The 26904-nt window shown below is 48.9% G+C and overlaps 1 protein-coding gene across 2 annotated transcripts in view; it reads left to right on the top strand.

The window, feature by feature from the left end:
- The first annotated feature begins 3721 nt into the window (after window positions 1-3721).
- Fxyd6 (FXYD domain containing ion transport regulator 6) overlaps window positions 3722-26904 on the top strand; it is a 31053-nt gene continuing 7870 nt past the window's right edge. The window contains exon 1 of one of the 2 annotated variants that reach the window (XM_027930717.3): window positions 3722-4019. The gene's annotated coding sequence lies outside the window, so the exon portion shown is untranslated. The remainder of the gene's footprint in view (window positions 4020-26904) is intronic. The other variant, XM_027930718.3, reaches the window with a different exon arrangement.

Raw genomic sequence — 26904 nt, 5'->3', positions numbered from 1 at the left:
TATAGAAATGCAGTGCTGTTAATGAGAGCAGGGACAAGGTGGCTTTAATGTCAACACGGTAAAATTTGAATTCACCTCTGTAGGTTAGGAAGCATTTTTCAAGCAGAGATGAAGGAAGAGGATGTTTCAAGCAGAGAAAACAATATGAGCAAAGGTTCGAGGCGGGAAGGCAAGCCGGGCGTTTGGATAATGATGTGCGGTCCTCTTGTGCAGGGCACAGCAATTACAAGGACTGGGGTCACAGGGTGATGGAGGGGGAAGTAGGGCACAGATAGGGTTGGCAAGTGAAGCAGGAAAGGCAGGTGCATGTTGCGTTTTAAAGACTGATGTCATATTCAGAATTTGCACTTTAAACTTGCAAGAAATAGGAACCAGACGGTTTGAATCATGTTTGCACTGTGCGGAGCAGAATGACCAAATAGGAGTTGACAGAGGCGGAGGTGGGACTTGAAGCAGAGCCCCTCGGCAGGAAGCCGGTGGCATGGACGTCTGACCTGCAATAGGAACAGCGGAGAAGGAGGAGCAAGCAGCCAAGAGAAAGCACGGGGCAGAGGCATGGAGATGGCGTGCATTTTTCTAGAGGAGGAACAGGATTGGGGCAGAGCTATTTATGAAGTCAAGGAAGACCCGGGAGGGGAGCACCCACAGGCATGGTGCTTTGATTTGGTCTGGTATGTCTCTCAAAGGCCAAGGTGTCCCCAGTCCAGCCTATGGCACTGTTGGGAGCTGGTAGAAGCTTTGAGAGATGGGTCCTTGTGGGAAGTACTTAGGTCACTGGGGGCGTGCCCTCAAAGGGGACAGTAGGAACCTAGACCTCCCTCTTCCTCTCTTTTGATTCTTGGTTGCCACGAGGCAGGCAGCTTTCCTCCACCTCATTCTCCCCATTATGTGCTGCAAGGCCCAAAGCAATGGGCTTCAGACCATGGACTGAAACCTCCAAAACCTTGAGCCCAAATAACCTTTTTCTGTTTATAATTTCATGTGTCTCAAGGTATGTGTTCCAGTGATGGAAAGCTGCCTGGCACACACAGGATTATAGATCCTGCATGGGGTGAAAGGACCCGGTTGGATGCTGGGAGATCATCAAGCCTGTGGATCACATTGCCCAGAAACTGCGTAAAGGGACAAAGGGCCCTACGCAGCTGCTTGAGGGAGAAGCTGGAGGAGTTTGAGAAAGAAAGGCCAGGAGGGAGGAAGGGCTCTGGGATTCAGGAGTGGTGTGGAGTGAGCAGAGCTCTTCTAGCCAAGGAACAGAAAACAGCTCTGTTGTAGGGGGTGACATCTCAGCACTGAGCTGCCTGGCCTGGGGGGCCACTACGCATTCCCAGCCTCAGCAATCATGGCACTGTGAATGGCCAAAAGCAGCAGATGGTGGACAGAATCCACTTCCGTGATGCAACTTTCACCCCAGGATGAAACCGCGCCCTGATAGCTCCCTGTGTTTACCCTGCTAGCAAGGGTGAGACTCCTGATGGCTCCTCCTGAGTGTCTCCTGTGAGCCCTCCGCTCCCTTTCCAAGGCTACGTGACCTGGGCACTGACTGCGGAGGGGTTATTTCTGCCACAGTACAAGGAACCAGGGCAAGTGCTCTCCAGATGAGGGTTAGCTGCTGGGCCACAAGTCCTGGAGCTCAGCACAAGCTTTCAAGCATGGGCAGTCCCGCACCCATTCCGCAGCTGTGCTGTCCTCGCCAGCCCATGCTGTCTTTCCCATGGCTCCCATTCTGCAGTTGGGAGGGCCCAGAGTGTTCAGGAATGGTTTCTGTTCCTTCTCACACAGTTTCCATCATGGCTGTGCAGCTTTACTGCAGCTCTCTCGCTGCTCCTTGGGCGTCTAGAGAAGTAGGGTTCCTCAGTTAGGATCAAGCCCACTTCTCAGGTTCATGTTAGCAGCGTTCTTACCATGGTCTCCTGAACTCTCACTGCAGGGTCTCCCAGGAGCATCTTGAGAAAGTCTCTTCCCAATTCTTTCTCCTAATAATTTTCTTGATGTCCTCAGTGGCTTCCCATTGTCCCAGTGTTAAAAGCTGGCACCTCCAGGAACTGCACAGCCTGGCATCTGCTTCCTACCCCAGCCTGTTTCCTTTGCTCAAGGACTACTTTGAAGGGTCTGGTCACAGTATATTCCTCCTGCCTCAGGGCCTTTGCAAATGTTGCTTTTATTCGACTATGGGAATCATTTCCCAACCCTATCTGGTACTCCAATTCCTGATCCTTTCACCTTTAACCTGATTCTTTCACCTTTAACGCCTCCTTCCTTCAGCCTGCTTCTCAAAAGCTCCAAATTTCAGGGCCCAATCCATGTACTAATTGCCCACTTATTCATAGAACCATTTGGTAAACATCTATTTTGCCCTTGCTACAAGGGATCTTCCCTCCCTTCCCCTCCCCTTCCTCTCCCTTCCCTTCCTTTTCTTTCCCAGTGTCATCCCCATAGTTTGACCCAGGGCTCAGTGAGGATTGAGCCTCCCATCCATAAATGAGTTGAAAGAATAGAGCAGCTGGGGACCTCTTTTAACCCATGCCCATGTCCTTCACGGAGGTGAGGGTAGGATAGATGTGTTTCTTTTCCCTAGAAGAAGACAGGACTCCCTCTCCCCTGCCATCAAGGATAAGTCTGCATGTTGTTTCTAACGGTAGTATCCCATGTTCTCCCAGCAGTACACCTGGCTGGAACACCTGTATGGAAATACTCTTTGAGAGTCTAGCCATCTCCATTCCTCGTGAAGATTTTAACTCTTGCTGTCCCTCTGTAGTCTAGTCTGTCCGCAGTGTCAGGCAGGGGGACCTGGGAAGGAACTTGGCTGAACACTTTGGAATTCTCTGGTAAGAAAAGTGCTGAACCAAAAGGTGGCTCAGCTCTGGAGTTCTAACCCATTGGCCTTTCCTTTCCCAACAGGTTCACGAAGCCTGGGCTTGATGTGGGCTGGCCAGCAGCTGCTCCAAAAAACAATAGAGAGGTTTGCAAAAGGCAGAATTTAAAGGTATATGAAAGAATGGATCTCCCGGTTCGTGGCCGTGGGCCTAGAAAGTGATGCAGTTGCATCTTTCCTGCCTAAAGCAAGGGAAAAGGACAATTGTAACAAAGTCCTCAGTGTATAGAGGACAAGGCAGGAACAGCCGGGTCAGGGTTATGGGAAGTACAAGTTAACCCACTCCCCAGGGGTTCAGTATTCTTATGGCTGTTTTCCCATGTGAGGAAACGGAGACTCCAGAGGTTAGTGCAGAGCATGCTCAAGGTCATGTTCCAAGTAGGGCTCCAGAGCTAGGAAGCAAATCTTCATATTCAAAGATGGTCTTGGGAATGGGTTTGGGAGAGGTAATTTGTATCACCTCCTGGCAGAGTCAGGATTGGGGGAACTTGAAAAAGAGGGTTCTGGGAAGCAAATCTCTGGATGAGGTGAGGACCCCGCTCCCAGGGCCCTACCTGAAAATGACTATCAGCCACGCCGGTTTGTGTGCCTACGCGGCAGTCATTCATGCCGTTGGCGCCTGTTCCCCTTAATTGCCAAAGCACTCAATTAACGTGGGTTGCTGTGTCTGATGCTGGGCTATTTTCTCTTATGTCTCTGTCCCCCTGAGTTTACTATTTCAGAGACACACCAACTCTGTCATTGTGTTTGTCTGGCTCCCTTCCCACATTCACCAGAGGAAAACCGGAATGCAACAGCTGACGGCAAATCCGCCGCGGCCTTGGCGCGCCTCCTCGGCGGCGCTCCTGTTGCTTCTCCGAGCTTGACGGCCCTGGGGAAGAAATCTCCCCCGGCCTGGGGGAGAGGGGTCGGCGCGTGGACGCTACCCAGAAGCCACCGGACTGCGGCCCCCAGGAGCCCGGCCGAGCGAGCCCCCGCCCATCACACCCGCGCCCGCCGCGCCCCGCCGCCCGCCCCAACTCTCCGGCGCCGGGAGGCGGGAAAGCAGCGCAGGCCGCGCCCACCGCCCTGCCCCCAGCCGCCACTCCCAGCTCCTCGGGACTCCGCACGTCCTCCCGGGATCTGCTGGAGGGGAGCGGCTGTGCAGGTGAGCGGCTGGGGAGCGGGCGAAGTCGGCTCCTGCTTGCCAGGGGGAAGAGGCGCGGGTGGGACGGAGCCCGAGCGCCGCGGGTGCGGGGTCTTGTTTGTTTCCGTGGGTGTGTGCGTCCCCCCCGCGTCCCCGCCTGGGCAGCCGAAAGGGCTTCGGGGATGTAAACAAGGAGGTGGGCGTCGAAAGACGCAGGGCCCCCGGGAGGAGGCAGGCTGCGGCGGTGGGGCGATGCTGGAGGCTGGGACGTGGCTGCCCAGTGCTGGGGGCCAGAACTGCTCCCACCCTCTATTCAGGGGGACTTTTCCTTTGTTACTGGAAGCCCTGGACCCTTGCGTGGAGCATGGGGATGAGGACGGGGAGTGTGACAGGATGTGAGTGTGGACACTCAGTGATACAAAATGGAACTTGCTGGTTTGGTGCCCAGGGGTGGGATGTGGGCTGGGAGATTGCGGTGGTAGAGAAGAAGGTGTATGGGGTTCCAGGGCGCGGGAATTCATGAGAATGGTTGCATCACTTTTTTTTTCTTATTCTGTTCTACCCAATTCTGTTTTCTTTTCCAGGGGGCCCAGACCCCCATCCCCACCTTTCCCCAGCAAGGCTGGCCCTGGCAGAGCCGCCCTCTTTGTGTCGCCCTGGGCTTTCATGTAGAGTTGGACGGGCAGCCTGGGTCTTCCTGCCTGCTCAGGCTCTTACAAGTGGCGGAGCAGCCTGATTGGAACCGGGCCTGTCCAGGTGCCCGCCAACCTCAAGACCTGGGGGGATGTGGGTGCTGGAAGCTTGTTGGCACCAATGTGGCCTCTCTCTCCACTTCCTTTGTTTTCTTGGCTTTGTGCCCTGGCTAGGCCAGGATTTCCAGGTTTGCAGATGGATCAGTGGGCATCCCAGGCCCTCTATGAAAGAACCCCCAGTCGAGGGGCCAGCTGCCCTCATATTGTGTATGTGTGGATGTGTATGTCTGTTTTGCAACTTGGCCTTTTGCACGTGACCTGCCTGGTAGTTGCCATGGAAACTCCAATTCTCAGCCTCCCTCCTTTTCCTGCCCATTCCTCACCTCCACATTGCCTCCCCTCCCCCCTCACCGTTGCCTAGATACTAGATATCCTTGGCTTCTGTAGAGAGGGTCTCCTGGTTATATGGCTCCCACTCCAAACTGGCATGCCCCCTTACCCACCCTACTCCCCTCACACTCAATACCCATTGCAAGCATCTTTACACATGTACATACACACCACACTACACACATACTATCACCACTCACACACACTACACACATGCCATTCACATTCTCATACTCAGGCCACATGCACCTGTATCATACTATGTGTGCACCACATACACACCAGATATGCTCCATGCACACTACTTACTCCCCCCTACCTTCCCACTTGTGTTAACACACACATCCCAACAGTAACACATACCATTGCTTCCCTAGCACACATACACACATGCACACACACATTCACTCATTCTTTAAAATAGGTCCCAGGCTGGGCTGAGGTAAGGAAGAGAAGACAGGGTGGTTTGTGGGGGGAAGATGTGACACCCCAGAAGAGAAACCCTAACATCTCCCTGGGACTCTACAGAAGAAGGTGGAAGAAAGGCACTTCTATGTTCCTTCAGAAGAGGGGCCCCTCTTCTAGGTGCCAGACTCTAGAGGCTGAGCACAGACCAGAATTTAAATCACTCCATGTTGTGTTCTCCCTTCACTGATCCTGAGAAAGCTGAGGCTCAGGCATCTCCCTGGCTGGAGGAGCCTCTGTGAGGGAGGGGAAGGCTGTTATGATGCTGGAGGGCAGGAGGGGACGAGAAGGAAGAAGAGGCCAGGAAGAGAGGGAAGTCAGACGGTGGAGGGAGAGGAGCCTAGAGAGTGGAAGTGAGGGTCCTTGCTGGCTCCTGCTAGTGTGCAGGCCACTCCCTGCTCCCTCCCCAGTAACATTTTCCTGCTTCCTGCTTGGCTCCTTCAGCCCCATCTGTGCATCTAGAAGAGGAGGTGGATTTGCAAAGACTCCTAGACGGCCAGGGCTCTTTCAGCACTTACACTTCTATGGTCATCAGATGGTAGATGCCTAAAGGAAGGATTTCCTTCCTTGACTGATGGGGAACTCATTTCATTCAATCATTTGATGGATTATTTTAAGTGTCTACTATGGGTTAACTGCTGGGGACATGGCAAGGAGAGAGACACAGTTTATGGCCTCAGAATCTGATTTCTCAGAGCCAGAAGGAGCCTTGAGAGAGCATCCACTCAGGGCATAGTTAGGGAAACTGAGGCTCAGAGATCACATGGCCACTAGGACCTACGGCTTTCTGACTTCTCAGCCAAGATTTTGGATCCCACACCACCTGACTTGAATCTCTTGCCTTCTTTTCTCAGCTACCATCAATCTTTTGGAGATTGGAATGATCCTTCAGAAGTGAGGGTCCTCTAGTAGGCAGGGGACAATAGAGAAGCCGGTTCCAGTATGTTTTCTTGGAAGGTGAAGCTGGAGGGTGAGGCAAAGAGAGGGAAGAAGGAGCTGTTTGTTAGTCCCTGGGATTTCCCCACAGCTTTAGGAGAGTCAGCCCACCTAGATCCCCATGACTTCCCATTGGATTTAGTGGCTGCCATCTGCATGGCAGGCAGTGCCGAGTAGCCCCTAGGCCAGTCCTCATGACTCACTGTCTGAAAGATCACGGGTGGGCTTCTGCAGCAGTGCCCTGGAGGAAGCAAACCTCCAGGAAAGCACAGCACCCTGCAGGCAGAGAGCCTCCATCTGGAAGGCCTGGTTCTAGCCCTGCTCCATAGTAACTGGGCTTCCCAGGGGCCAATGCATTTATCCCACAAATGTCCTCATATGCAAACTGGGCTTCTGGTGAAATCTAAAAAATGATTTAGACTGCTCTCAAGCAACTGAATGCTTCCAAGATTTTAGACCTCTGTTTCCACATCTGCCAACAGGGGGTTTAGAGTCATGATTTTCAAGCCAGCCTTCCTCTAAATTTATGTGGATTTTACAATCTTGAAAGTGATCTCTTTTCTCACTAAATTGTACTCATTACTTTGCAATACAAGGTTGTGCCTGAAAGGGGGTTGGGCTCTGGCTACTCTGGAAATAGATCCTTTTTCATCCAGTGGGCAGGCAATCCAGGAGCTGAAACCAGTTTTTCCTCTCTTGGGTGGTGGGAGCTGGCCTCTCCTGGACCCGGGTCTGCCTGGTCTGTTCTGCCAGGATGCACATGGAATTGGGGAGAGTCTTTAGAGGCTGTCCTCTGGACAGGACCAGACCCAGGGCCATCATTTGGTAGGTCTGCACCAGACTGAGGGCCATCAGTTTGTAGGTCTGTGAAGTCCTCTGTAGGATGAGATTTTGGTGGGCTGGAGAGTTTGCTACAGGAGGTCCTGGTCAGGGACACGATGCTGGCTCTCTGTCCCTGATGAGAAGCAGGATGTCTCGGGCTGAGACAAGCCATGGAACTCATTTGGCAGCATCTGCTGTGCTCTGAAATGGAGGTGGGGGAGTCTCTGACCTGGGAAATATGCAGCCAGCTTGGAGGCCACACAGAAACACTTTTGTTAAAATGTGCGGGGGAGAAGGAGGCCCAGGAATGAGGCTAGGGCCCCCCGAGAATCAGGCTGGGGCTGTAGGAATGCTGCCGCCCAAACCTAGAATACCTGCTGGAGAGAACCACAGATTAGGGGGGGCGGGGAGTCTAGGTGGAGTGACAGTGACCTCTACACTGCTAAAGGGCAAAGCCAGGCCTGGGTTGAGAGACCAGAGGCCAAGGTCTCCAATTCACTCACTCAACAAATGTTCATTGACTTCATTGATGTGCCAGGCCCCTGGGCATCTCAGGACCCAATAAAGATGTGGAATGATGGCTTCTCATTCACCAGAGTCCTCCTGCTCGGGTTGGATCCCCTTACCTCCCTCCACCCGCCGCCTGCCCAGAAGGGCCCCCACAGCCCTCTTCCTCCCCAGGAGGGGCCCTCATGCTCACTCACTCTGCACTCACACTTGTGGGCTCGTCCCTTCCTCACACATACATCATCGTCCACACCTGAGAGGCAGGTGCAGTAGGCAGGTCATGCACCTTCTCACCTCTGCAGCTGCAGTCTCTCACCGGGCTCTTGAAATGGCCTCTTCCACCCTCTCAGCCGAATCCAGTCCATTTTATCTGCCAGTCCTGCAGCACAGGTCCAGTTGTGTCCAACCTCCCAGGGGCGCTCCCCTGCAGTTAATTAGGACACGTGCTGACACTGCACTCAGGCTTCTGTAACCTGGCTACAGCCACCTCTCCAGGTGCCTTTTCTGGGTACTCATCTGAAGCCCTGCTGGAACGTGCCCTCACTCCTGCCTGTGGAGCAGGGTGGCAGCCTTGGTGGAGGCACAAGCTTGGGTTCTGATCCAGATTCTGATGCTATCTAGTTTTCTTAACTTTTCTAAGTCCCATTTCCATACCTGTCAAATGAGTGTGAGGTGAGTGGGGTGAGCTCTGTAAAGTGGTTAGCACATGGTAAACATGCAGTAAATATTACTTAAAACAAAAACGGGAATGATAGTGACTATCGTATTATAATTAGAATGACATCATTATTGTTATATCATCCTTCAAGGCTCCTTCCAAGTGCCCATTTCGTCAGGTAACTCTAATTCCCAATAAAAACACATGTCCCCAAGGCTCTACTCCGTGAGGCCCATGGTGTCTGCTACTTGCCAGATACTTAAAGACACACCCCTTGCTGGGTGTGGTCGTGCACATCTATAATCCCAGCTATTCTGGAGGCTGAGGCAGGAGGATCAGGAGTTCAAAGCCAGCCTCAGCAACATAGTGGGGGCCCTAAAGCAACTCAGTGAGACCCTGTCTGTAAATGAAATTTGAAAAAGGGTTAGGGACTGGACATGGCTCAGTGGTTAAGCACCCCTGGGTTCAATCCCTGGTACCAAAAAAGAAAAGAAAAAAGAAAAACCCCGACGCACCCCTCCCTCCATTCCACTTGCCTTTTCAGAGGTGAGGTCTGTTTGTTCTCCCCATGCAGCCATGGAGAAAGCCCAGGGAGCCCATGTGAATTGAGCATAAGTAGGAAGAGTCCTTGTTCTCTAGGTGTGGCACCCAGTTGCCCCTCTGGACTGTCTCCCTTGCTTTGTAGAGAGACAGTCCTACAAAGCACAGAACCTGTTCCTAAGCCATTCATTTCTGTCTTCCTAGTCATTGTCCCAGAATGCCTGGTTCCTTTAGTAGAGTCCCAAAACTAAGATTTGACCCCATTTAGGTTCTGGGAGATACTTAAGAGCTGAGGTCAACAGAGGAAAACTGATTTATCATTGATTTTGGGATCTGACAGAGGCCCAGATGGCGGAAATGATGATATGAGGTTGGGTTGGGGTGTTGCTTAAAGCTCAAAGTGCCATAAATGCATGAAAATGCCATAGATGCCTAGGTTGTTCCGACCTCAGATTGGATTATGATTTCAGGAGATAATGAGCTGAAGCATCCATGTATTTCTCATTCATCAACATTTATTGAGCAGCCATTATGCTCAAGTGCTGGGCATCCGGGAATGCCTGGAATGTGTTTCTGGTCCCAAGGAGTTTATACTTTGATAGGACACACACACACACACACACACACACACACACACACACAATGGCAGTACCTGGAAGAGGTGTAGGTGTTGGCTTTGTGGAAATCAGGGGAATGAGGGGCCCAGGTGGGAAGAGAAGGGACAATGTGTTTTCTGAAACAGACTGACATCCCCCTCCCCCACCCAGAGATAAGGCAAATTTCCAGGTATCCTATTGGATCATTTTCCTACCACTCCCATCCCCGAGAGATAATGTGGAATGTATGCAAAGGGCTCAGTAGGGGGAAATATGCAGACCTGAGCTGGGCTCCCAAAGGGGTGGACAGAGAGAGTGGAGGCAGCTGGATTAGCCCCTAGGTGCTGAGGTCTGGCTGTGGGCAGGTAGTGTGGGCCTGCCCCAGGACCCCGGCCTGAGCTGCTGCTCTGGATTTTTATTGCTGCAGCCACAACTGCCCTTCTGGCCTCTCTAGAATGGACCTTGGTCATGATCCTATTCCTGACCTGCCTGGGTCACACCTGTTCACCAGAGGACCTACTACTGCTGTTCACTACCTCCTACAGTGGAGGCTCTCTGGGACTGCACTGACGTCCCCTTGGGATGGGTACTTGACCTTGTGCTGGGAGAGGAAAGCCTGTGCCCAACTGGCTAGCTTACTCTGGGCACTTGGTCGTTGGCCTGAGCCTGAGTTGGCAGCACAGTTCTGTTCCATGTTCAGCTTCCCAGGGCTGATACGAGAGGTCCACAGGTAATGGCTGGGATGGCACTGTGAAGGTTGTCATGGTCCACAGCCACAGTGAGGTGACAACAAGATACCATGCCCGCTCCTGGTGGGCCAGCTCAGGGTCTTCCCGGGGAGACTTCTGGATATCAGGCCTGGGTTTGGCATTTATGAATTGTTTCCTTTTTTAGGAAGAAGTCTTATTTCTCTTCAAGGTCAGTTCTTTGCTTCCTTTTAATTCCCTTCTTCAGACCAAGTTTTCTTCCCTGGAAGTAACTCCATGTTAAAGATAAAGGTGCCTCTGGGTTAAAGTTAACAAGTCTCCAGTGACTAGTGAGGCTGAGACAGGAGGATGGCAAGTTTGAGGCCAGCCTGGGCTGCAGACCCTATCTCAAAATAAAAAGGGCTGGGGATTTAGCTCAGTGGTGGGGCACCCCTGGGTTCAATCCTTGGTACAGCAAAAACAAATAAACACTCAACAAACCAAAAGCAGCCCAAGTCTCCTCTGCCCTCGCTCTCTACAGCCGGCCGGGCTTTTGTCTGGGTTCAGATAGGATTAGGTCCGGCTGGAGAGCAACAGCTTGGAGCCTTGGGAACCTGAGGGCACAGCTCTAGTCCCCGTACATTATGGGCACCTCTCTTCCATGAATGAGGGGAGGTAGGGCAGAATCTCAGCCACTGGGCTGCTCAGGGGCCCTGCCAGGCCTGAAGGCCCTGTGAATTGGTAGAAGGGCCCCAGGGTGGTGCCAGCAGCAGTGTGGTGGGGGTACCATGCCCTGTGCCCAGGCTGTGTTCAGCTGCCTCTGAGCAGCACGGGGAATTTGGGGCCTAGTGTCTGCAGCCACGGAGTGCCCCAGGCATCTTGGATTATCCCTGCCCCTTGCTCTCCTCTCCCCTCCCCATACGTTGAGTTCTCTTGTTGAATTCTCTCTCCTTCTCAGCTCCTCCCTGGAACTTTGTGTGTGTGTGGGGGAGATGATCATTTCAAGCTAAGCTATTAAATAGAATAATTGATGTTTAATTGTTTATCTGATGGGCATTTTAAATCAGGTTGAGGAAACAGGTTGCATTTTCCTCTGGAGGCCGCAGATCCATCCGTGGCCTCTGGTCCAGACCCAAAGCACTTGTTTTAAGAGGCAGCTTTAAAAGCCTTGGCTGGCTCTTGGCTCTGGCTGTGAACTGGAGATGCCCAGCCTCTTACAGAAGCCCTGGACACCGTGCCAGGAAGATGAGCTGGTGTGGGAAGGAAGGGATGCAAATGGAGATCTGTTTTTGTTTTCTAACTGAATAAGAATTTTATTATTGTTCTGTGAACAGCCTTTATTTTTTTTAGAACGGTTTCAGATTTACAGAAAGCTTGGGCAGATGGTGCAGAGTTTGATATTCTCCCCCAGATACAGTTCTGCTTACCTTACTGTTACTACAATTCGTGAGCCACCATTGATACATGATTATTAACTAAAGTTGACACTTTCTTCTAATTTCCTTAGTTTTTACCTGAATGTGCCCTTTCTGTTCTAGGATTCCACCCAGGTCACCGTGTTACATTTAGTCTTCAGGTCGTTTTAGACTCCTTTTGGCTGTGATGGTTTCTTAAGACCTTCCTAGTTTTTTTATTTGTTTGTTTTGTTTTTGCAGGGGCGGGGTGGGGGGAATACCAGGGATTGAATTCAAGGGCAGTTGGTCCCTGAGCCACATCCCCAGCCATATTTTGTATTTTATTTAGAGACAGGGTCTCACTGAGATGCTTAGCACCTCGCCATTGCTGGGCTGGCTTTGAACTCGTGATCCTCCTGTCTCAGCCTCCAGAGCCACTGCGATTACAAATGTGCAGCACTGTAAGACCTTCCTAGTTTTTGATGACTGTGGTAATTCTTTCTTTTGAGGGGGTGTACTGGGAAATGAACCTAGGGATACCCTACCATTGAGCCCTTTGTTTTTTACATCGATACAGGACCTCACTAAGTTGCCAAGGCTGGCCTTGAACTTGCCATTCTCAGGCCTCAGCCTACTACGTTGCTATGATTACAGGTGTGCACCATCATGCCCAGCTAACTGACAATTCTCAGGAGCAATGGTCAGGCATATGATGGGATGTCTCTCTATTGAGACTCATCTGATGTTTTCCTCATGATTAGACAAAGTGTGGGTTTGGGAAGGGAAGATCACAGAGGTAAAGAGCTGTTGTCATCACGTCATGTCAAGAGTAAACACTGTCGGTGCCATTTGTCACTGTTGATGTTGAGATCAGTCACATGGTTTCCATCCTTCCACAGTCCTCAAGCAGCATGCTTCCTGTACCTGGCAGTTGGAGCTGGGCTCTTTCTGCTCTTAAGACAAACACATTGGCCTGTTGATCAGCTCTCTCTGGCTGTCCTCACTGTCCCAGGTCTTGCAAGTCGTGGAGTAGATCAGAGACCTTCCAGCTAGAACCTTGTAAGAGAGCATGAAACAGAATGTTCTGTGTGCCAGGTCATTGTAACCGACAGGTCGCAGGTACTCTGAAGAAGAGTCTCCAGGTGTCTCCAGGCTGTCATGGTGGTTGGACGGAGGGAGCATTTCTCAATTTTGGCTGCATGTTAGAATTAACGAGGGAGATTCTTAAAAGTTACTGATGCCTTGGTCACATGTCCCTGAATTTAGAATTTAACGGAGCTTAGTTGATTCCCAGATATCTTTCCTTTGTTTTTCTTTTTGTTTTTCCTTTTCTTTTCTTTCTTTCTTAAATCTCTCCATGTGATCCTAAGGTGTACCCAGAGTTGAGAACTAGAGTCAACAGGAAAGGGAAAGGCCTTCTGAGTAGAGGGAACAAAATGTACAAAGGCATGAAAATAGATGCAGTCAGGGCAGAGCATGGGAAGTAGCTGCCCTTAACTGAAAGTAACTGGGAGAAATTACTGGACAGTATAAAAGGAACAGACTCAGGGGTTTTTTGCATGCCAATAAAGAAAGGTCTGGAGTTTTAAAAAGTAAATAAAACACTGAAGGTACCACTAAGTGCTTTTGAGTTTGCAAGTGATTGGAAGATTGGTCCCGCAGTGATTAGCGTCCAGGACAGAGTGGAGGGAGAAGTTAAAGATGCTCTCAGCTACTGCAGTGGGAGGCAAGCTCCTGTCCAGCAGAGGGCAGCCACAGAAGACCAGGGCAGACTGGAGATGTTGCAGGAGGCAGGGGCTCAGCATGGAGCCCCAAGGGAAAGGCAGGCCCTGAGACCCTGGTCAGACCCGAAGCTCTACCAGGCAGGGACTGTGCCTGTCTTGCTGGTCGTGTAGTAGCCTCAGTGAAAAGCAAAGTGCCTGGAAAACAGAAGGCCATCAGGGAAAGAGAAGACTTCCATTCTTTCCAAACTCACACCTTGTTTCAATTCGCTCTCCCTTTCTACACAAAAATTTCCATTTAAATATAGGCAAATCTCAGGTGCATGGAAATCAATCTGATTAAATAACTGTGGCTAAGATATACATGGCTGTTAGAATTGGGAGTTTTTCTCTTTTAAAGAAGGCTATCTTTGGAGGCCGTCCTGGGGGAAGAGGCATTTTGGAGTAAGGGGGGGGCCTTTATTTCAGTTCTCCATGCTCACATTCTAGCCGGCCCACTGGAGAAAGGCTGCCGGTTGCTGGGCTCCGAGTTGTTGACATTCTCTGGGAGCAGAGCCCTGTGGACAGGATCACCTACAACTGGCCTGGGCCATTGTCCAGCTCCAGCATGGTTGGACTCATACCAGCTGGGCAGAGAGCAACAGGGCGCCCAGCAGCTGCTGTGAGACAGGCAGAGCTGAGGAGGGAGAAAGCCTGTGCTGGGAGTGATGGGGCAGAACTGAACAGCTGGGATCCAGCAAGGCTGGCAGATAGGCAGGCCTCCCTCCTCCTCGGAGGCTCCAGGGCCTCAGCTTTAGCCCAACATCAGCCACAGTTAGCAGAGCAGAACTGGGCAAGAAAATGAGAAACGAACATTTAAAAAGGCATTGTGCATGCTGAAGACTTTTTAAAAAACTATGTTTGGGGTCATTCTTACCCTAGGCTCTTCTACCCTGGCCCCAGCAAGAACATTCCCATCAAATGAGCCCGGCTTGGTCGTGAGTCAGGCTCAGCATCTCCCCTCCTCATCAGTTATAGTCACTTTGTTTTCTCAGTAATTTAGTTGTAGATAGACATGAAACCTCTCTTTATTATTATTATTTTATTTATTTATATGGTGCTGAGGATTGAACCCAGTGTCCCACACATGCGAGGCAAGCACTCTACCACTAAGCCACAACCTCAGCCCTCTAATTTTTTTTTTTTTTATTGTGGTAAAATACACAACATAAAATGTGCTGTCTTAGCCATTTTAAAGTATACATTTTGGTGGTATACTTAAACATTGCTCTGCAAACGTCACCACCATCCATCTCCAGAACTCTCCTTATACAGATCCATGAAGAAAAACTCCCTGTCCTCCCTTCCCCAAGGCCCTGAGAAGCACCATGCTGCTTTCCATTTCTATAATTCTGACAATTCTAAATGTGTCATATAAGTGGAATCATGTGATGTTTATTGTGACTGGCTTATTTTACTAAGCATAATTTCCTCCAAGTTCATCCATATTTTAACATATGTCAGAATTTCCTTCCTTTCTTAAGGCTGAATAATATTCCTTTTATGTAAATACTACATTTTGTTACCACATCATTCATCCTTGGTTGGACACTTGGGTTGTTCTATGCTTTAACTAATAACGCTGCTATGAACCTGAATGTACAAATAGCTCTTTGAGACTTTGTTTTCAGTCCTTTTGAGTATGTGCTTAGATGTGGAAATTTAAAAGTTTATTTAAAAACAAATATCTTGAGGAATCATCATACTGTTTTCTATAGTGGCTGTACCATTTTATGTTGCTATCAGTAGTGCACAGTGGTTCCGTTTTTCTCTACATTTTTGCTAACACTTGAGTTTCATGTGCGATCCATTGGGATTTTGATTGATGTTATATTAAATCTACAGATCATTTGGGGTAGTATTGCATCTTAACAATGCTAAGTCTTCCAGTCCATGAACATGGCATATCTTTGCATTCATTTGTTGTATTTTCATTTCTTGTAGAAATATTTCATGGTTTTCATTGTGAAAGTTTTCACCTTCTTAGTTAATTTCTAAGTATTTTATTCTTTTTGATGCTATTGATTTTTGTGTGTTGAACCATCCTTGCATTCTAGGAATAAATTAGGACCACCATTTCATTTTCTTTAATCCTGTGCATTGTCACACTTACCAGGGAGGCCACAAGGAAGAGTAGAAAGTGCACAGCATTTGGAATCAAAACAAGTAGATGACAATTCCAGCTATGTTCCAGGGCCTTGGGCAAAAGCAAACCAGAGTCTTTCATTTTTCTAGCCTGTAAAATGGCCATGATAACCAAGATCACACAAAGTTGTGGTGTTTCTTTGAGCTAATGCTGTGGAGTTCTTTGGCAGATAGAATGTTAATTGTATGTTTGGTGTTTCATACTACCACCACCACCACCACCACCACTACCATCATCACCACCATCGCTACCACTATCACCACCACCACCACCACCATCACCACCACCACTACCACCACCACCATCACCACCACCATCATCTTCAGCCAAGGTAGGCCGTGCCAGGAGCTGGGTAGAGTAGGAATCATGCAAACCGCGGTTGCTCCCTTTTTCCTGACAGCCACAGGTATACTGGCGGGTCCAGGGGTGAGGGACAAGAGTCCCTTTCCTGATCCATCTTGCCCTGTCCTCCTGGGCTCCAGGAGGAAGGAGGACCTGGACCACCTTAGGAACAACCTGTGGTTTTACAGAAGCACACTCGGCCTTGCCCCACCTCAGGGCCACAGCCTTCCTGGACATACTGCAGGGCCCCTTGTGGGAGGCACTGGCCTCTCCTTGAAGGGAAGGAAGGAGACTCAACATGCTGGCCAGAGGGGTGTGGAGGACCTCAAGGGCAGAGCCTCAGGCTGGGGCACAGTGGGCTGCTGGCCAGTGTCCCGTGGAGACACTGTGCCTTCCACTGGGCAGCTGCCCCATAGCCGGGGAACAGGGTGGGGTGTTTTCTCCCGGGAGCAGCAGTGGTCCGTTGACTTTCCTTTGCAAACTCCACCTTGGTGTGTTTACCTTTTCCTGCTCTTTCAGTTGTCAGTGTGACTAGCGAGCTTAGGGGCTCCGTGGAAGCACGCGGGCAGCTGAGGGTGTGGAGGCCCAGCAAGGACGTGGCAGGAGGACACAGCACAGCCTCTCAAGCAGATGTTCTTTTGTCCCCATGGTGTCCGTCCTCCTGCTCCTCCCCAGTGTCCTTCCCGCTCTCTGGCTCCGTTTCAGCCTCTGTTCCACCTCCAGCCTCTGTCCCCTCTGCCTGTCCCTCTTCCACTTCTCTCTGGCCTCTCCGCCTTTCAGTTTCTCTTCCTCTGGGATTTCCTACTTCGCCGTACATCACACCCTCTCCATTTTGTTTTGTTTTGCTGTTTTGCTTCTGCATATCCTTGAGGGGACTCCCCTAGTTCTTGACCAGTGTTGCTATTCCCTGGCTCTCCCAGTTAGTTGCACCACTCTGCCGATGCCACCTGCGTGTGGCCCCGGATCATGTGGGCTGTTGATCTTGCAGCAGGAGAAGGCAGTGGTCACGGGAGCCTGCATGGGCCATGGGCTGAGGCCCGCTCCGTCCCCTGTGTTGGTTCAGGACACTGGAACCTCCCCATGGTTACAGGAAAGGCAAGGAGGACCAGGAGGGAACTGGGCCTTTCCCTGGCCTCTGAACTCGGTTCTTTGCACCCCTTGTTTCTCTTTGTTACAAGTGGCAGTGACGAACTCATTGAGGCAAGGCAGGGGCTAGCAGTTCACAGGGCCACTCTGCAGGAAGGGCAGGTGCCAGAGGACCCTCTCCCTGTCCCTCCTGGGCAGCTGTCACCTGCTACTGCTGGAGGCTGGTCCACGCATAGACCCTCTGCAGTGGCATTTCTTGGCTTGGCTGCTTTGACCCTTCCTTCCTAGGTTCCAGTGTGACAACCCCAGATGGGGACACTGAAGTCTCTCACCCACTCCTTTTAGCTACCGGGAAGGCATGCAGGTGGCAGCCTGCAGCAGACCTGGGTTTGGGGTGGAGGGCAGGAGCAGGCTCCCTTCCAGCAGGAGATGCTGGCCACCGGACAGGGGTGATGGACAGGCAATAACTGCACCCACAAGGCCTCCCCACGTGACCCTCACAGGCCATGAGAAGCACATTAGTATCGCTCACATTTGTAGAAGCAAAGGCTCAGAAAGGTCAACCAACTTGCTGAGGCCACAAAACCAGTGCGCAGCAGAGAGGCAGGAGTGATTCAGAGCAGGGACTCCAGGGCCAGGGCTCTTGAGTTGGAATCTGGGTTCTGCTACTTTCCAGCTCCAGACTCTAGGAAAGTGACTGACCCTTACTGGAGTCAGTTTGCCCGTCTGTCCAGTGGGAATAATCATGATAGTGATCTGGGGCTACTGTAAGGACTGCAGGAGTGGACATAAGTAGACCACTTAGAACAGCATTGGCATGATGAGAGCCCCATAAATGATGCGTATTGTGGTCACAGTGCTTTACAGTTTACAAAGAACCTTCACCTGGGTCAGCTCACTTGACCTTCATAATGGCCTTGGGAAGTGGATGAGAGAATGGACCAACTGAGTCAGCCGCACAGTGTGGTCTGTTCAGAAAACTCACCCTCCTGAGTAAAAGTTACCCATCCAGGAGGGGACATAAGCCCGCGCTCAGGGTCTGGAGAGGCTATGGGCTTGGCTGGTGGGCATTCACCCAGAGACAAGAGCCCTTTCCTGTGGCTGACTTTACAGAGCTCTCTGACTCCCTCCGGCCCTGAGTCGTGCGCCCTCCTCCTGCTGGACCAGGGTAGGAGCAAGGGCCACATGGAAACTACTGAGGGGAAGTGGGTCCTTGAAAGAGCCATAGTGCAGGTGGCCCATGGTGATGCTTCATCACTGAATGGGTGAGAGCCCTCCCCTGTTGATCTGGGGACTGGCAGGCTGGCTACATGCTTATAACTGCAGACCACCCTCCCTCCTCCGACAGGGAGGCAGGCAGAGCAAGGTTAAAGTCTGGAACTCAGCACTCATTTGCTTTTGCTGCCTCAGTTTCTTTCCCTGGAAAGTGGGTTCAGTGATGGTAAGTCTGTCACACAGGGGAGCGAATGGATGATGGGAAGAGGCCTTTGCTGTAATCCCAGCCTCAGGGCGTGGGTGAGCTCTCTGCAGGTGACTGTTCTGTAGCGTGGATGGGAACAGCGTGAGGCCAGTGTGATGCCAACAGAGCAGCCCAGGACTAAGAGCTGTGGCAGAGGGACTGGCCAGATGTACTGGCAGGGAGGCGGAGTCTGTTCCTAAGACATTAGGAAGTCTCACTGTTTGGGAAGGACAGGGGGAGGCTGGTTTCACTCCTTTGTGTTAAGCAAGATTTTTCAGAGACAAGGGAGTGACCCAGGGGCTTTTAAGCCTCCCCAGCCTTGCTTCCTGGGTGAGGGAGCGGAGGAGCTGGGGCCCTGCCTTCTAGCCGGATGCCATCTCTCGCTGCCCCAAGGCCGCACTGCCCCCTTGCATCTCTAATCCAAGGTCACCTTCCAGTCAAAGGAGCCTGTGGGTTGTTTCTTTCCTGTCACTCTTTGCCCTGGCCACACTCATTCCTGCAGGGTCTTGTCTTCTAACCCGGTTCCTGGGTAACCTCTGGCATTGCTGGGCCTTCCCCTGCTGCTCTCCAGCCCTGGTCTGCCGCCTCTAGACCTGAACACATCAAAGCAGCAGACAGGACTGGGGGCGAGTGCTCTGAGGCAGGCCGTGCCCCTAACTGGCTGGATAGATCAAGTACCTTCTCTCTCTCTCTCTGGTAAACCTCACATCTTGGTTCTATTCTATTTATACACAGTCAGATCTTCTTTTAACAGTGTCTTTGTTGCAAAGATGCAGAGACATCACAGGACAAGCCGTATACCCAGCTAGCCTAAGCTATGGGGCCCAGGCATTCTATGACCATAAAAGGGTCCCTTTGGGTGTGCAGTATCTGAAGTGGGCCCTCCCATCTCTCTTTGGGGCATCCCATGAGGATCCAGGCCACAGTGATCCCAGGACCTGTTGTCCATGGGCTGAGCTGCAGGAGGCCAAGCAGGCCAGAAGGAAGGGAGTGCAAGTGACGCTTTGGGATCCAGGGGAGCCAGGTGGGGGGAGCTGTGAGAGTGGGATAATGAAGTTTCACTGTAATTTAGAGCCTTTGCCTTTTATAGGGAGGTTGTTTCTGAGTTATTTTCACAATAGAATCGGGTATTCTGATCTACCTCGCTGCTGCGTGGAATCAGAAATAATATAGCATGTTGATATATCATCGACCAGGGGCTTCTCTTTCCGAGCCACGTTTACCCAGCAATTAAGTGAAATTACGTGACTCGGTATAGAAAGATAATCGCCCGAGAAGCTCTTCTGATTGCCGTCTCCCACACGTGCAGCAGGCGACCCTGCAAACGGCAGGACGATGGGAGAGGGGAATTAACGTGGAAGCTTTGCTGCTGCCCGAGGTGTCAGCTGTTTCCCAGAGCAGATGCATGAGGACATGGAGGAAGAGACATGAGTGCAGGCCAAATCCTTTCTCACAGTATGCCGCAGAGGAAACCAGTCCGTTTTCCAAACAAGAGCATGGTCCCCATGGTCTAGGAGTTGAAGGAGAGTGATAGGCCGGGAGTCCCCTGCTCCCGCAGTGATGGCTTCTCAGCTCTCCTTTCCCAGCCAGTCAGGTCCTTAGGGCCCTAGGCAGGGCCCAGGGCCTTAAAACAAGGAGGCCCTTGCCCTAACATGTCCATAGAAACTCATGGAATGTTCCTGAACCCCCTCTCCCAGCTCCATCCAATTCTGCCTTGCTTTTCCATCCCCCTCTGCCATATCCTTGAACTCTGTGGCCTGGAAATGATGTCACTTCCATCACCTCTTAACCTCCCCACCCACTGCCCAGCTTCCTCCCTGGAAGAAGGGAGAAAGGAATGTGTGGGAGCTGGGGTGGGTGCGGAGGGGATGGGGGGGCCTGCTGGGGAGGGAGGGAGGGGAAGCTGAGATAGAGTTTCTTGCTTCAGCAATGAGACAAAGGCACTCTGTGTTCCCTCAGAGACTCTGTGGATGTTCTTGGCCATGCCACTCTGGGCCAATGCCAGCTGTATCACTGATGAGATTTTTCAGAATGGGTTTGGGGCCAAGAGGCACCCAGAGGAGACCTGTGCTGGGGGGTGGCTGGTGTAGCCCAAGCCCCCGCAGCAGCTTGGAGTAGAGCATCGGTCACAGTTCAGATCTGTGACTGTTTCTTTCAGCACACTGTGACTTCATCAGAAATGTTTTCTTCCGAGCACAAAGACAGGTCTTCACTCTTTAGCTTGGCCTGGGTGATTTTCCACTGTCTGATTCCAGCCATCTTATCAGGAGTCTCTCCAAACCATCTGCCGTGCTTTACTCAAGCCGGCTTTTTCTAGAAATGGCCAACACTTGGTGGGCTGCTGCCACAGCCCCCTCCTGTGCCATGTAGACCTTACCAGGGGTGAAGCCCTCTCCTGCTGAAGAGCCCTCTGGGGAAGCCCCTTTAGGCAGTGACGTGCCTTGAGGTTCAACTTGAACTCAACTTGACCTGAGTACTATTTGTCATCACTTCTTTCCACTTCCCCTCTCTGCCTCTATCAAAATCCTAGGCTGCTCTCAAGATTAAATGGAAATGTCAGCTCCCCACGGAAGCCTCCCAGGTTCCTAGTTGTACTCCCTGCTTCCCTTCCCCCTGTCCCCCCGACTTTAACTGTAAGTAGCTTCAATCTCTCAGGAAATTCCCCTCACATTTGCTGATGGGTCAGAGAGCCCCTGGCTGCCAAACCCTGCCTTACTTTGGAAGCTAAGGCTGAATCTCCTTCACCTATGTACCCCCTTCTGGGAATTCAGTGACTGTGGGATTGACTTGGACCTGAGCATCTGTGGAGGTGAATTTGGGGGGCTGAGGGGAGGCACAGCAGTGGCCTGAGCTGCCAAGTTGCCTGGACTCCTTGACATGTGCCTCTTCTACTCCAGGAGGAGGATTGATCCTACCTGACTAATGATCCCTGTGCTAGCTAGAGCTGGGAGGCCCAGCCCATGTGTCCTTCCCGCTGGTACTTCAAATGCAACAGTCATGCCAAGCCCCCTGGGATTGGAGGGATTCTACTGTGTAGGTTCCATTCTCTAGGTCCAGGGTCCATTCTCCCCACTGAGTGAACATAGAACTGATGTAATTTAAATTTGTAATTTAAGATGGGATTTGGTCTGGGAAGTAGCAGTAACTTAACCAAAAATAAATTTTTTGAAGGAAATAAATAGAAATAGACATCGATTTTTTATTCATAACAGATGCACAAAACTTATTTTATGCCATACTTTGAAAAATGTATTTAGGACAAAGATTGCCTGAATCATTGAAGGAACTTTCCACTATAAAACAATCGATCTCAGATTTGTTACTACAGAACAAGAAGGAAGGGAAATATCCACTCATCAGTCACCTCTCCATGGACTAAACTATCTGAAAGGTCAAAAACTAAACCAAAACCAAAAAACTAAAAACCTGCGTTATAAAACTAACAGTAAAGTACGTAAAGTGCAAACAGAATTGAAGCACTTTTGCTGTTAGAGTGAATGCTAATCGACACAATTGCTCTCTGGAGACTAATAGTCACTGGGCCCAGCAAGGTTGGGAAGCCACACCTGAGATTGCTACATTAAGCCCAGGACCTTGGAGAGGGGATAAATGGCCTCAGGTTGGTATCTGACACTCTTAGTGTTCACAAAAAAAGCAAAACAAACTTGCTGGAGGAAAACATCTCATTTTTAAAGCTATTGGTTTCCCATATATTAAAATCTAGCAACCATGAGTTCAAAATCAAAGATTACTGAGCACAAAAAGAAACAACAAGACGTCACTGTTTGAAAGGCAGAGAAATAACAGTGATTTAGACCCCCAAGGATTTAAGATTTTGGAATTATCAGATATAGGATATAAAATATGTAGGAAATGTTGAAAGAAATTTAAAAAATGAGATCGTAAAAATGTATAGGCCACAAAGACTAACCAAATGACCAAACAACTTTAAAAGAACCAAATAGGACATTTAGACATAAAGAATGTGATCACCGAAACAGAAAATGAGATGGATAAATTAAACAGCAGATTCAACAGTTAAAAGGAGAAACAAAAATGGAAAACAAATCTGAAACAGCTACTCAGCACGTAACAGAGAAGCCAAGAAGCGAAAACTGAAAGCCCTGTTAAGTGATATAGAAAACAGAATGAGAATGTGTAAGCACATTTCCGTTTTTTTCCAAGTTATTTATTGCTGAAGGACCCTGTATACATTTATCAATTCTAGTACCTTAATAGCTACCCAACAAGTCATTAACATACAAAAGCATGTGTCATGAGAAAAAGAAAGACCACATTCTGCTTGTTAGCAACTTGTCACTCCGGGAGCAGCAGAGCTCACATCAGTGAGGTCTGTGAAAAGTCACTTTTTGTGTTCATCCTGAGTGAAAGCTGGATGACTTAAGGCCTTCACCTAAGCTCTCTCTCCTGTTATCTGGTGAGCCAACTGGATGTCTTTGGGCATGGTGGTACTTTCAGTGTGGATGGCACACACATTAGTATCTTCAAACAGGCCCACCAGCTCTGCTTTGGTGGCCTCCCAAAGGGCACCAGTAGCTGCACTCTGAAGCTTCAAGTTGGTTTTGAAATCCTGGAGGACCTCTCTTACCAGCCTCTGGAAAGGCAACATGGATGAGAAAATTGGTTCATTTCTGGAAACAATGACATGGTCCCAGGCCTGTAGCCTTGAGGTTTCTTCACCCTCAGGTAGAGGAAGTGCTTTTCCTGGCAGCCTTGGGGGCCAGCTGTTTGCAGTGTATGTGTGTAGGAGGTGGGTTTACCACCAGGGGACTTACCAGTGGTCTCTTTGATTCAGGCCATTTTCTCTTACCCAATGCCAAAATATTAAGCTGCTCTTCTGCCCAGTGTGGTGAGCTGCTGCCCAGTGAAGATCATAGCCCCCCAGCAGAAGAACGATGCTACTCCAGCCAACCACCAAGCCGCTCTGCACTCCCATAGTCCTGATTATAGTGTCAGAAAATAGAACGGAGGAGAGGTAGTAGCTCAAGGGACAATGATTGAGAGTTGAGAAGTGTTCGGTTTTGTTTTTTAACTAGTTGGTGAAAAGGATGACTATAGGAATAGGGAACACACAGACAATATAGAAATGAGTCAACATTTAGACTTTAGTGAAACCCAGAACATCATAAATACGACAAGAAATTAAAATGAGGCAGAACAAAGATAGAATGATTATAAAGGAATGAGAATGAACAGCAGACTTCTCAATAGTGATAATGAAAACCAGGAAGCAATGGAATATCATCTGCAAAGCAAAAAAGATTTTTTTTGGAATCACGTACATGGCCAAACTGCCTTTCGGGGCTAGAAGTGCATTTGTTTTCTATTGCTGCATAACAAATTGCTCCACATTTAGAAGCTTAAAAACATCACATTTATTATCACATGGTTTCTTTGTTTGGAAGTTCAGGACAGCTTAGCCGGCTTCTCTGCTCAAAGTCCACTGAGCTGCAGTCTTGGTGTTGGCTGGGGTTGCTCAATGCAGGGACTGACTGGGGAAAGCTCTGCTTCCAGCCTCCTGCAGGTGGCTGACTGAATTCATCTCTCTGCGGCAGAGGATAGAGGTCCCTCTTTTCTTGCTGACTGTTGGCTCAGGGCTGCTCACAGCTGCTAGGGACATCCCACAATTCCTTGCAGTGTGCTCCTCTCCAGAGGCCCCTCACACATGACAGCTTACTTTTTCAAACTAACAAGGGAGAACGTTCTCTGGCTCTAGTTGCTAAGGTCCAGTCTTGTGGAACACAATGCCACCATTTGAGTGGTTTCCCATCCCCTTTGCCATATCCTGTTGTGAGAAGCAAGTTGCCTCTCCTGTGTGTATTCAAGAGGGGTAGTTCACACAACGGTTGGATGTTAGCAGGTTGGGATGTTTGAGGATCCCCTTAAGGTCTGTCCACCCCAGAGGTGAAATGAAAACATTTCTAGATACAGAAAAAAGAGGCTTTTTCAACAAATAGTCTTTTTTAAAGAAGATTCTAAAAGATGATCTTTAGAAATAAGGAAAATAGTTTGGAGGATGGTTGAGATTCAGAAAGAATGGCCAACAAATCATTTAGTAAATATGTTACATTGATTATCTACTGCTCCATAACAAATTACCCCAAACTCAGCCACTTTGGGTAATAAACATTGGTTATTTCACACGGTTTCTGGGGATCAAAGAAACTGAGCTGGGCGGTTCTGGCTCGGGTTAAAGAGGTTGCAGTCACCTGTCAGCCAGCGAGGCAGTTGCCTGAAGCCCGGAGAATCTACTTCCAAGCTCACTTCGTGGTTCATGGTGGGCCTAGTTTTCTAGCAAGTTTTTGGACGGAGGCCCTTGATTCTTTGCTACTCGGACCCCTCCACAGGGTTGTCTGAGTGTCCATAAGATGGCAACTGGCTTTCCCCAGAATGAGCAATCTGAGGGATGTGGGAGAGGGAAGGGGAAGATGTGGTGGTGGGGTGGGGGTGTTTACAACCTGACTGGTACTGGGAGCAGCATGCCATTCCTTCTACCGTGCTCTAGGTCACACAGGCCAGCCATGGAGCAGGGTGGGGGAGCTGATGAGAACCGTATGCCAGGAGGCACTGGGGGCCATCCTGAGAACTGTCTGCTGCACCGTGGGTGGATTGAGACACTACTCTCACAAAGTACAAATGCTAAGACCTACTTTATAGGATTTTTAAAGAACAAAGCAAATATTATGCAATATTAGCATACATATCAGGAAGGGTGATTGGTAGTTTTGTATTTTTCAAGGTATTATGCCTAATAATTATTATAGCTATTACCTTTGGACTTCTAAATCTTTGATAAGTTGACTACACAGGTGAAATTCCAAAGGCAACCACTAAAAGGTCAGAAATAGGTTGTACAGTTTCTAAACCAGTCAAGAGAAAACGTGAATAAGAAAAAAAAACAATCCAAAAGAAAGAAAAGGAAAATAGAAGTAATTACTAGAAAATTAGGGGACAAATAAATGGCAAAAATCAGTCCAAATATATCAATAGTTACAGCAAATGAAGCTAATCTGACAATTATTAAAGTCCATCAGGTTCTATTTACAAGAAAGAAAAAAAAGCAGCTTTTTTTTACACAACACGTAAGTCCCTAGAAAGGTAGAAAACAAAGTAGATTTTAAGACAGAATTGCTATATAATCCTAAAAGACCCAATCACAAGATAATAAAACAACTTTAAACTGTTAGAATTCTGTTAAGAAGCACAGGGATAAATTTATAAATCCTTTCTCATTGTGGTAGATTTTAAGGCACCTATTTCAATTTTGGATATTAAACAATCAAAATCATGAAAAAATAGAAATTTAAATAAGCAGTTAATGGTCTTAATTGTGTGTGTGAGTGTGTGTGTGTGTGTATGTGTGTGTGTGTGTGTGAGAGAGAGAGAGAGAGAGAGAGAGAGAGATTTGTGTGGATCAAACTACAGGCCTAGCATAGGTTAGGCAACTGCTTTCTACCACTGAGCTACAATCCAGCCCAGGAACTTAATTTAATGAGCATATAGAACTTCCTTCCCAACAGTGAAGATATTCACAATTTCCTAAGAATCCATGGAATGTGTATTTTTAGTAAGTGACCACAGTTGAAGGCATCTGTCATACAGACCACATTCTTTGACTATAGTGCCCTGAAGTTAGAAGTCAGTAATAAAAGCAAATTAAAAATGACTCTCCATGTGGACATTAAAAAAAATACTTCTTAATAATGCATGGGTCAAATAAGAAATTATAGTGAAAAAATTATAATGGAAAGTTAAAGTACAAAAAATTGAACAGTCATTTAAAAAAACACCATATTTTCAAGCTTATATGGTAGAGTGAAAGTGTCACTTGGAGGAAAATTTATCATCTTAATGCTTAAATTAGAAAATGAGAAAAGCGAACTAGATGTCCTACTAAGACGATAACAATAGGAACAACAACAAAATAGAATAAAACCAAAGAATATAGGAGGGCAGAATTAAGAAAAAATTTAAACATACAATAAAGATTAATTTCTTTGAAAAGATTAATATTCTGGTGAGACTGATCTATAAAAAAAGGAATTGTCACAAGAAATATTAAGAATGAAAAAAAAAGGAAGTGGTCACAGATCCAACAGAAATTAAAATAGCCACAAGAAAATACCATGAACAACTTTGTAACAATAAGTTTTATAGCAAAAAGGGCAAATTCATACTAAATGTATCTGGATAGTAAATGTATTCAAGAAAAGATAAATATCCAAAGGTATATTCACAACTGTGAATTAATTGATTAGGCATTTAAATCTTCCTACAAAGAAAATACTAAACCTAGATTATTCCAATCTTCTTCAGACTTCCAGGGATTGACAAGAGAGCTAATACTTGTTCATGAGACCAGTACCACCGTACTGTCTTAGGCTCTTTTGTTTCTATGACAAACTA

The sequence above is a fragment of the Marmota flaviventris genome, chromosome 9 (assembly GCF_047511675.1).
Source record: "Marmota flaviventris isolate mMarFla1 chromosome 9, mMarFla1.hap1, whole genome shotgun sequence".
Taxonomy (NCBI): domain Eukaryota; kingdom Metazoa; phylum Chordata; class Mammalia; order Rodentia; family Sciuridae; genus Marmota; species Marmota flaviventris.
Note: the sequence above shows the minus strand (reverse complement) of the source record. Positions and strands in the feature narration are given on the sequence as shown.